The sequence below is a fragment of the Emydura macquarii genome, unplaced genomic scaffold (assembly GCF_026122565.2).
Source record: "Emydura macquarii macquarii isolate MOO-44397 ecotype Brisbane River unplaced genomic scaffold, CSIRO-AGI_Emac_v2 contig_1748, whole genome shotgun sequence".
NCBI lineage: Eukaryota > Metazoa > Chordata > Testudines > Chelidae > Emydura > Emydura macquarii.
The window spans coordinates 281339-290806 of NW_027131885.1; the positions used below are offsets into that span (position 1 = coordinate 281339).

The 9468-nt window shown below is 42.2% G+C and overlaps 1 pseudogene; it reads right to left on the minus strand.

The window, feature by feature from the left end:
- Nucleotides 1–479: 479 nt before the first annotated feature.
- LOC137158579 (interferon-induced very large GTPase 1-like) lies at nucleotides 480–9203 on the minus strand (annotated as a pseudogene).
- Between the last annotated feature and the right edge of the window lie 265 nt (nucleotides 9204–9468).

Genomic DNA, 9468 nt, shown 5'->3' on the forward strand with positions numbered 1-9468 from the left:
CAGGGGCACGGAGGACACAGTCTCCTTGTTAAACGCCAGCATCTGAGAGAGAATGTATGGACATTGCCATCCTTGGTCAACCCGTCTTCCAATGATCATGTTTAGTGAGTGTTTGAGATAAACTCCTTGTTGGCCTGAACTGGGGCCTGAACTGAACAATATCTGGAGAACAAGCAAAAGAGATCAGGCAAAACTCCTAGGACAGTAAATAGTCAAATCAGCAGTGTTTATGCAGCAGGGGAAAGCCACGGCAGACAAGCTACACCTTGACTGTCTCAGCTACCCTAAAGCAATTTTAATATCATGTTTGAAAGCAACAGGAATCACTGTAATATTCATTCACGTCTTTATAGCCACTTTCATCCTGAAGGATCCTTATGGATGTTAAGGACGGATCTGGGCAAACCATGCCATGCATGTAGAGGGGTGGAAAACCAGGCAGGTATCACCAAACCGGCAGTATGTGACATTCCACCAGAGATTTCTTAGCAGTACTAACTGCCCTCCCTGACTGTTCCCCACAGCACCCCCGATGCAGAGGGGTAGCAGGCAACCACAAGGGGAATCACCAATAGCACCAGGGCTTCTCAGCCTTACTGCCATGGGTGGGAGAGGTGTGCGGGGCAGAGAGCAGAGCAGAGGGAAAGGCCATTTCCAGGGATGGGGGTGGGTTTTCCTTGGAGTCTCGGAGTCTGTTATGTTTCCTGCTTGCATCCCCTCCTTCCCCATTATGTTATGCTGCAAACCACTCCCCTCAGTGGTTCTGAAGTACTCTCCCCCTCCCATGCATTTCCCCAGGGAAGGCGAACATGAGGGCCAGGCTGTTTGGTGTCAGATTACCCTGGAAAGCAGAGGTTAGTGATATTTTAAGTAGCATACATGCATGGTTGGTATTCAGGGGCTCTTTGGAGGGAACACTCATCTGGGAGAGGTTTGCAGGTCACTGGATGGTACCAGGAATGTGCACTACCCAGGACAGATTTAGGGTTTTGATCATTTGCTTTTTAAGACAAAGATGCAGAACCTGCATGTTTGGGTCTTACCCTCAGCTTTAATTGTGCCCTGAGTTGTTATGTGATGTGAAATGTGAAGACGCATTGTGTCTTTATCTGTTTGGAAGCTGCAAACTGTGCCTGATGTTCTTGGAGAAACAAAATTACATATTTAGAAGACAAGGGATTTTTTTCTCACACCACATTAAAAGAAAATTAACTTCTGTAACTTTCTGCTCACAATAGAGTTTCTCAGCCTGTTTTTGGCTTCAATGCAAAGGCTTCCTTTAGGCTCTCCAGTGCCTGCTTTTTGGTTATTTTATGCCAGTCCGCAGGGAGATGGGCCGGGAGAGCCTGAAACTCCTTAGCAAAATCTTTATTGAATTCCTTTAAAACAAATTTCCAGTAATCAGAAGCCTTGATGCTGGCATCTGGCTGGATGCACCAGTCTGGAAAAAATTTGCGATAATCTTTATAAGGATGAAATTCCCATTTTGTCTCTGGACAGCTGAATGTTTTATTGGAATCCACAGAAGAGCAGCATATATCACAGCAAAGTTTCTTTGTTTTTGTCCACCGGTATTCTGCTAAACCTGTAGGTCGATGCACTGAGGCAAAATGCTCCTCATGAACAGAGGTTCCTGCTTCACAGGGGACTTTACAGAACGGACACTGCTTCCCACAGCCAAACACTCGCTTGAACATTTCATCCTGGGGCTTCACTGTAAGTTCTGAGAGTTTTGACTCAATTTCCATTTTTTCAAAAGTAGTTAAAACTTCTTTTTCCAGATCAGGAATAAAATTAAGTATAGAAACTGAAAATTGGTCTGCACTTGCTGTGTTTTTAAACAGTATCACTTCTAAGCTGTCCTTGGAAATGACTAGGTCTTGCTGCAGCATTTCACACAAGTTGTCAAGAAAGGCAGGGACTGTTTTAGTTTTCTCACCATTGGATTCTTTCAAAACCTTACTGAGTTTCTTGATTATTGAGGATAAAATGCTTTTCTCCAAATCTCCCAAACTTGCTTTCGGTCTGTAGTGTGTTAACAAATGTCTCTGTATCCGGGTTTTGATAAAATTCACATAATTTCTTGTGTATTGCTCATAATTGTTAAAGTCATTTTCTTCCAACAGCTGCTCCAGAACAAAGAATTGGAAAAACTTCCTGCTGCTGTACTCAGTAGACCGTTTACTCATGAGAAAGTCATCCACAATTTCTGTCCCGAGTCTCTTGTGCACATGGTCCACCAGGGCTGGTCGCAGACACTGATCACAGAAATTCCAGGCCTTGTTCTGACATTCATCCTTCTCTGAGTAAAGCGCTTTGAATGTGGAGAGATACTGAGGTTTCAGTTTCTCCAGACGTTGCAGAGGATCAGTTTCCTTGATAAAATCTTCATGCATCTTCTGAAATGCACGAGCTGCATCTCCCAAAATGTGAAGCTTCAGGTCAACTTCAAAGCAAGGGGTGGTGTGAAGATTTTCAACTTCAACCCGCTGAAACTGCTCATTCATCATCCGCAACAACTCTCTGCAATAAGTTTCATCATAATCTGCTTTGCAATTTACCTTCCCTTCAGTGTAATTATTACAGTCATGTATTAAGGCCATAGCCAGAGCCTCTGCTTTATTCCAGCAGTCCTGTGTAAAGTTTTCTTTCACCCCAGACACTGATGTTCTGGAACCTCTGATCACTTTTAAGTCTAAGTATTCCATTTTCATTTTGAAATTTTGTGTTTTATAAGTAGGCAAGCTTGTGGCACTCTCTAACATCTGCCATACTGCACTCCCCCTTTTCTCTAGGTCTTTTCTCAGATGGAACTCTATATCTTTGCCTATGTTGCGTTTCTGTAAAGGAATGAGTGATAGTTCTGACAATGTTTCTGTCCACATGTTGCCAAATTCTTTCTCCTACTCATCATCATTTAGTTTGCATTTGTTTTCCTGCAATAGTTCAGAAACCTGTCAACTTTCTCTTCAATTTTTCTCTTGTAGTCTGACAATATAGCATCTGTTTTATGTCGTCTTTTTCTAATTTCAATCACTTCTTGCAACTTACTGAATGAATAGCTCTCCAGTTCATTCCTCAGACCATTTGCACTTCTCCTAAAATCTTCTTTGTACTTTTCTATCAGGTGCAGATTTACTACTCCACTTTCAAAATATTGTTTTAAATGATCCAAAATCTTCTGTTCTTCTAGCCTCAGTTTTTCCTGTTCTTCAGTCTTTAGTTTGGTTAAAACATTGGTGTCTAGTTTATCTGGTGGCTGATTTTGGATGAAAGTTTCCTTTTCAGATACCCAGAGATGCATCATCTTGTGAAAAATCCCATTCCCACTCTGCATACTTCACAGACAGCTGGTTATAGGCTTCAGCGATGAGGCTGTTTCTAAAGCTGAAGATGAAGTTCTCATGTTTTACAGCATTCCACAGGCTCCTCACCCATTCGATAAACTGAGGAATGTCCTTGGAGGATCTCCTTTGTGAACAGCCCTTCAAAAATTCAAACAAATATTTTTTTAATTCATAAACCTTTTCACTGTATCCCATGTTCACTGGAGCCATGGGAGGGACTCCATGCCACAGACCAGGAATGTACCAGTTGTGTTTTTCCAGATCATAATCCATAATATCAGAACATTTCATCTCCCTGCATTTCTTTTCCATCTTTCCTGCAGCTTTGATCATTTCATCCAGCTACTCCAGGAGGTGTTTCCTGTCCCGCATGTTTTGGTCATGTGCAGACACATCACTGACGTTCTGATGCACAAATTGGCAGTTGGGTTTGTGCCCAATTTCCTTCATTCTGAGAAAGGTCACAATTTGCGGAACATCCTTCATTTCGGTGGCGTTCTCCATGGCCATGTTAACGATGGTTATGTCACTCAGTCCAACCACCAGTGTGGCCAGCTCATTGTCGTGTTGATAAGTATCCTCCAGCTTGGCCAGTTCAGGGGTTTTCAGGCCTTCTATGTCTATAACCAGAAGGAAATCACAGCCCAGCTCCTGCTGAAATTTCTCTGCCACTTTAATGAGTGACATGAAGGCTCCTCACGTACATCGGCCACTGCTCACTGCAAACTGCAGGCTGAACATGGTGTTGAGGAGGGTGGATTTCCCAGTGCTCTGCACTCCCAGCACGGTTAGAACCAGCATTTTGGACCTTCTCCCCAGCTTGGCATGGAGCTGAGTCAGAACATCTGTTACCCACTGCAGTGGGATGTTGGATACATCTCCATCGATCAGCTCTAGAGGAAAACCTTCCAGCATCAGGTCAGCTGCTATGCCTGGGAGATGGGTGAATTGCCTTTTGTTTTCTGCTATTTTACCTTCTTTAGCCATTGAGTATTCAGCCTCATAAAACTGCCCCAACTCACGCATGAAATGCTCCACCCCTAAGGAACTGCCAAAGATTTGTTTATCATGTTCTGCAAACATTTTTGACCACACTTAGTATTTGATCATCAAGTGCCCGGTGCTTAAGGTTTGTGCTTCTCGCCGTCTGATTCAGAGCCAAGAGCTTCTGCAGGAAACACCACGGTTAATCTGTTATTGTCTGAGGAGGCCGGTTGTTTAGACTTTCTGGGGAGATTTCCAGCACATCACTCAGCGTTAGTTTCCTTCTTCTGTATTTCTCCATTTTTAGCTTTGACTCAATGTACTGACGGACTTTTGGTCTCTCTGTATAAAGGGGATACAACATGAACAGTTTGTCAAACTGAAGCAGTTATCACATATAATTTTTATTTTGGTATTTGGGCTATAATGTGAAGGGAACTATAATTATTGAAGAAAAATCATGGAGGCCTGCATGTTCCTTTTAAGTAACAGCCACTTAGAGATGCTGTAAAGCTGCAATACCGAAACACCACTTGGAGCAACTGTCACAGAGCTGACCTGACTCACATATAATTTTTATTTTGGTATTAGGGCTTTAATGTGAAGGGAACTATAATTACTGAAGAAAAATCATGGAAGCCTGCATGTTCCTTTTAAGTGACAGCCACTTAGGGGCTGTATAGCTGCAATACCGAAACACCACTTGGAGCAACTGCTACAGAGTTGACCTGACTCGCTGAAATGTTGCACTTCAGTAGAGCTGGGCAAATTCTTTCAGACAGGTCGCGTAGTCAACAAAGAAAGCAGTTTCAGTCAGCCAGAAACTAATTACAAATTTGACATGAGTCATTTCAGCCGTTCATAAAATGGCAAGAGGAGAAGGAGGAGGTGGTGCTGCTGCTGTTCCCTCTCCCAGTCCTCCCATAATATGTAGCCCAGTGGCTGCGGGAGAGCCAGGTTTGAATTCCTGCTCTAAAACAGGCTCCAAATTAACTTTTTTGAGTCAACAGAAACGTAAAAAAATACTAGATTTGTTTGAATTCAAATCAAATGTTATTTTGTAATTTTTTTTGGAACTGCCACCAAACCAAAAAATGAATTATTCATCCAGCTCTGCTCAGATGCAGTCCTTCAGGAAGTGAGCAAATTCTTCCTTCTCCCACCTCCCCTATTTCCTGTTCCATCCGATAATTTCCATGCTCCCAGCTTTGTTCTCAGTACATCACATTGGAAAGGAAGTGAGGATGAATATGCAATCAGCAGTCACTCATCCTGGCCCACAGTAGCAGTACATTCTACCCAAGAGACAGGACAACAAATGTTACAAAGGCTGAATGATGACTAGAAATTGTAGTAACCAACATTGAACTTAGAGGGAGGCGTATGGGTTGCTGGAGGGAAGAATATGGAGGAGGCACCAGGAGGTCAGTCTATGTGCACACAGCTAGAATGCTAAGCTGCAATTGCTGCAGCACTGTAAATAGTTGTCTTAGCAAAGAGCCAGTTTAATTTACTAAGACTGGATCCTCACAGAGGAAAAGATTTATGGATGATACTGAAGCAAATTGAGAGCAAAGAGACGAAGGCTTGCAATTTAAATAACACCAATATTGTGAAAAGCAGAGGCATAGAGACATTAGATGACAAAGTCTGTAAATATGCTGTTTGAACATTATGTCAAGGTGAGAAGGCTCGTATATGATGAGGAGGAAAAAGCCATTGCAAAAAAACATGCAAGATGGACTATTCAGGAGGAAAGACAAAGATCATTTAAAAACTTGCATATAGGGGGTTGTCTTCACCTACCTCGGAGATTCGGCGGCAGTCGAACGGAGTTATGCAAGCTACGCAAAAAGGGCTTAAAAATTGAGCATAAATTTCTCTGACAGAGAAGTGCAGCAGTTGATGGATAAAATCATCTCTACTACAACTGCAGTTCTGTGGCACAGATCTGAGCAGCCCCCACCATGCTCCACTCCCCTCACTTAAGTATTAAACCCCCTAGGTAATGAATACACAAAAGGCTTTGATGTAACACAGCAAAGGTTATGACACATACACGCATAACATACCTTACACAAGCAAAGAAATGAAAAGTCAAGTCACCTAACAGGGCAGGCCCTTTTCTACTCCACCCGCAGGTGCAGACTTTGCCATTGTCACATCTACCATACATCACAAACCAGTCACCATTCTCAATGAATTTGCTAGAACCTGTCTCCTTCCACAGCCACCGAGGCACATCAGTTTCATTCTTTACAGCCTCTCAGTACCTCTATATTTCTTCAGACTCTCCTCTGCAACAATACCATGTTGGTGCAAAGTACTCAGGTTCTCTTCCACTTCATGCAAAATCTTCACCACTTGCCGATCTTCCACCTGCTCGCATCTAGAAAACAACATTTTTGCATGTGATAACTTATTATTTCATGCTGGTGAAAGTTGCTGGACAAAGGAGACCCAGTGCTTTAGTTTATCTCTCTCTCAGACCAGATACTGCATAGGCCGTGGCAGTGCAATAGTCCTACCCAGCCCTGCCAATGTCCTATTAATATAATTGCACCATAAACTGTACAGACCAGCTCTCAGCTACAAAGGGATTTCAGTCTCCTTGGTCAAATTCACTCCTTTTCTTCCACGCTCTGATGGTCAATATGTTTTCAGCATTTCTGGTGGTCTTCGTGTTGTGAACATTTGCCCACTAGGAGCTGGACTGATGCCCTAATTCCTTCAAACTCACCTCCAAAGAGTCACCAGTTTGTAAAAAAATCTTGTTAACTACCAACCTTGTTAGACCTGTGACCAGTGACCAAGTGAAAGGCCCATAGGTCATCCCCAAAATGGGGAGGCCTCCAATCTTCTGGAGATGAAATTTATTCCAAACATAAATTCAGGTTAATGATCCTTTCTGTGGGATGGATAATTCCAGAGTATGACATAAAAGGTGAAAACCCCAGGATTAAACTCAGAGGGAGACTTGCAGCTGAAGCATGACTGTGACTTGCACTAAGCAGATGCCATTTTAACATGCTTTCCAGGCCTCTTCCAGCCTAGTGAAGTATGAGGGGGAGTGAGAGTGAGCAACATACCTGTTCAAGGTGCTTCTGATGCCCTAGAAGGGAGAGAGTGAGAGAGAAGAGAGCTTAGTCTGCGTGTTACTCACGGGGGATCCCTCCTGCACTGTAGGGGGGTCCCTTTGCCTTCACTACTTGAGTTCCAAATGCAGCTCTCATGATATAGCTGGCAACTTAAAATATAATACTTGGGTGAAAAAAATGGATGAAACTTTTTTCCATTGAAAATATTTTGCAGAAGTATATTGGGTTCAACAACATTTTCTCATCTCCAGGATGGAATACATCAGAAAGCAAACTAGACTCCAGGGTCAAGTCTCTGCTCTGAATTGGGCAAAGCAGGGACTTGACTCTGACTCTACTCATCCCAGTGTGTACATGTTCCATTTTATGTGCTGTGCTGTATTCTCTCATTTATCTGCTTGCATCCAAATGTCCTTCACTATGTAAAATTACATCTGACATACCCAGGAACTATCCAGACTGAGTAGCTGTGTTACCCCTGCCCTCTAACCTGGGTGCTCTTTGCACTGCTTTGCTGCTGTAGCCTCAAGTCTGGTCTGCTCACAAACAGCTTCCAGCACGCAGATCACTCCTGGCTAGGTCTGTGTGAGATGCAGCCAGCCACACCCTGGCTCTCACAGCCTTGGTTTTACTGCCGGGTGATTCCAACTCACTTCCAGTCCCAGCTTTTCACCCAGAAATGTATGTCATGTACCAATACCCTGAACTTCCTATTAAAGATGTAGGGCTTTCAATTCTTTGACTTCTCACACTATAGCATAACATTCTTTTACTATGATGGAATAATTTTCTTCTGTGGGTGTCAATTTTTTCTTTCAGAAAGTGAGTATTATTCTGGATGCTTTAGAGCCCATAACTCTACCTGAAGTTAAGGGGAGTGGAGAATGCTGAGCATCTCAGAAGAAATCAGGACCTACCGGATATTGCTAATTGCTTCCAACTGAAACCCATGTAAAGTGCACCCAGATATCAGAGTAGTGGATGAACATAGGCCATGGCAGTGTAATAGTCCTACTCAGCCCTGCCAATGTCCTGTTAATATAATTGAACCATTAACTGTACAGACCAGCTCTCCACTACAAAGGGATTTCAGTCTCCTTGGTCAAATTCACTCCTTTTCCTCCATGCTTTGATGATCAATATGTTCATTAAAAACAATAATTGTAAACAAGCATGATTAAACTATCTGCAATAGAACGACCCAACCCCTATCTTGTACCACTGTAACAAACCATAAAAAAACCCTGCTTTTATAATGACAGTTATATATATTATTTATAACATCATACCACATCAATTGGTTTTATAATACCAGTTATATACATTATTATAATACCAGTTATAAAATAACTGGTATTATAACAATACCAACACTCCATGGTGGTATCCACTCAAGCAAATGCACCATGAAAAATATGTTCTTCCATTTTGTAAAGCTGAGTAAATGCAAGGCTTTATGGATTACCAAAGGAATTGAATTCCACAGCCAGAAACACTCCACCAATCTCCCCCAAGATGTACAGTCATTCTTGTACTTTAAGTTTAGCATAATTGTTTATAGAAGACACGTTACACTGCTAACCTTTGCATCGTTAATTGGTTTCTCAATAGTTTCTTTGAAGAATACAAGTACTTTCATCTCCTTTGCTAGCTCATCCCTTGTTACTTTAAAGAAATTCCTCTTCCTTTCCAGCTCTTTCTTCTCATTTTCTAGCTTATTTCTCTCCTTTTCTAGTTCTTCCATCAGCAGAGTGCTCTTTTCAATATCTTTCATTTTCTTTTGGATGTTTAGAAGCTCATCTTCAGACTTTTGTATTTCCTCCTCTCTTTGTCTCAGCATCCTTTTGATCTCTTCCAACCTTTCATGGCATGTTGCAATGAGCTCTGCACACACCTGTGTGTGATAAAATCAGTCACAAATTCTACTGTAGAGCAGGTGAGACCAATTTCAAAATAGCCATTCTGTACATTTTTAATATCAAGAGACCGTTAAGGTTGCAAAGTGAAGCACTCAAGTGTCAGGTTATGACAAAATAAAA